Raw genomic sequence first — 2,171 nt, 5'->3', positions numbered from 1 at the left:
TTGGGGGAGTCCCTGTTCCCCCGAGCACTACCAGGAGTGACTAGAAATAACGGTCACAAGCTGGCAGAGGGGAGATTCAGACTAGACATCAGGAGGTGCGACTTCACAGTCAGGGCGGCTAGGATCTGGAACCAACTTCTGAGAGAAGTGGTGCTGGCTCCTACCCTGGGGGTCTTTAAGAGGAGGCTAGACGAACACCTCGCCAGGGTCATTTGCCCCCAGTACTTTTTCCTGCCACGGCAGGGGGTTGTACTTGATGATCTGCTCAGGTCCCTTCCGACCCAACCAACTATGAAACAAGCCCTTGTATTAGAATCACAGAAATTTACGGTTGGAAGGACACATCTAGTCCAACCCCCTGCTCCAAGCACAACCAGCCCCAACTACATCATCCCACCCAAGGCTTTTTCCATCCAGGCTTTGAAAACTGCCACGGATGGTGACTCTGCAACCTCTCTGGGGAACCTGTTCCGGTATTTTACTGCAAACGCTCCTACCAAAGCAGCTCAGGATGCCAGTAGCCTTCTTGGCACCATGGGCACACTGCTGACTCCTGTTCCGCTCATTGTCCACTGTCATCCCCAGGTCCTTTTCTGCACAGCTGCTACCCAGCCAGTCACCCCCAACCTGTACTGATGCATTTACACCACCAGCAAAAAGTTCATGAGGAAGACACTGTTGAAACACAGGGAGATGACTACAAAACGTCAGAGTCCACACAGCTCCATGGAGAAGCAAGAACCAGAGCCTTACCCAGAGAAAGGAGGGCTTGGTAATTCTTCATCATCTGGTCCCGGTAAAGCACCTTGTCTTCATCTTACCCTGTCCTTCACCTTCCAGCAGCTCCCACTCCTCCCGCGTGAAATACACTGCCACGGCCTCAAACACCTCCCGAAGCTGCGGGCACAAGTGTTGCACCATCAGTGTCTCCTGGGCCAGCTGCTCCCAGCCCCACAGCCCTGTCTGCAATCACTCCGCACTACAGCTCATTGCAGGTTCAGCTAGGACAGGCAGGGCTGCAACATCCCCTGTTACTCAGCTGACATGAGGTGGATGCAGCTGTGGACATGGGAGATCACATGTGGGCCTCAGCCCAGCTCATCATGGTCTGTCAGCTCGGTCCTTTGAGGCAGCCGGGCTGGCACTTTTGGAGGCAGGGATCCCTGTCTCCATGCACTCTCACCAGTCTGTCCTGTGCCAGCGCCCCCGGTATCTGCATTTGGGAAGGAGCTCCTGCTAATGCCAACTCGGGCTGTTTGCAGCCTGCGGCACCACAGGCCTGATGCTCTTCAGGTCTCTCTGCTCCCCACAACTTTTACATCCCCCCCTGGCTCCTCCTGCGCTCTGACCCAGCTGTGCTTTCCCCCAAATGGACCTAGTGCCCTGCTCACCTCCAGGCTCTGCCCCTGCTTTGGAGGCCTGCCCTGCCCCTTCTGCACTGGGCCCGGCTCAGGTGTCAGGGAGCCCCTCTCCTCCGGTCCCCCTGGGCAAGTCCTCTGCAGCTCCAGCTTTACAGACTCTTCTCCAGGAGGTTTCTGCTCAGCGCTGCTCAGGGTCCCAGCACCTGCGGGCGGGGAAGAGCACACAGGGCAGCGCTGGGGCTGCGGGCATGGGGAAAGCCCCGCTCGTCTCCTGCACCGGCCTGGCACTAAGGCAGACGAAGGCTGCGGTGTGTGGAAGACGGGGGGAGAAGGTAGACTCCACGTCCCACAGCTCTTGCTACAGGCATGAGGCTGAACGCAAGCCCCAGTAACTCTGTCCCGGTCTGGGACGGTCATCACAACACCATGTCAGAGCCGGCAGGGACACAGCTCCCTGGGAACAAGCTTGAAGGTTGTTAGCATGTGTATCTGACACAGCAGTAAAGGGAGGGAAAATGCAAGGTCAGTCTTCTCCAGGGCACAGGAAATGCTTCCAGGACCACTGGGAGAACAAGAGCTGCTGGTCTCTGGGAGCACAGACTGGATCAACAGGTTCTGGCAGATTTCTGCACTGAAGGACGGTGTGTCCCGTTGTGGACAGCTTAAAGCAGGGGTGGGCAAAATGCGGCCCACATGAGACCCACCGGGCCATTCTATCCAGCCCGCGGGGCCCCTAAAAACTTAATATTTATCTACCCCTGGCTGCCTGTCATACGGCCTTTGATGGCTTGCCAAAACTCTGCGTGGCCC

General features: G+C 57.1%; 2 pseudogenes; one reads left to right on the top strand and one right to left on the bottom strand.

Annotated features, from left to right (window-relative positions):
- Positions 1-2,082, bottom strand: part of LOC106723128 — a 10,009-nt pseudogene extending 7,927 nt beyond the window's left edge.
- The window catches only part of LOC106723127, a 216,340-nt pseudogene that overhangs the window by 82,972 nt on the left and 131,197 nt on the right, over positions 1-2,171 (top strand).

The sequence above is a fragment of the Alligator sinensis genome, unplaced genomic scaffold (genome assembly GCF_000455745.1).
Source record: "Alligator sinensis unplaced genomic scaffold, ASM45574v1 scaffold968_1, whole genome shotgun sequence".
Lineage (NCBI taxonomy): Eukaryota > Metazoa > Chordata > Crocodylia > Alligatoridae > Alligator > Alligator sinensis.
This window is presented reverse-complemented; position numbering and strand designations above follow the sequence as displayed.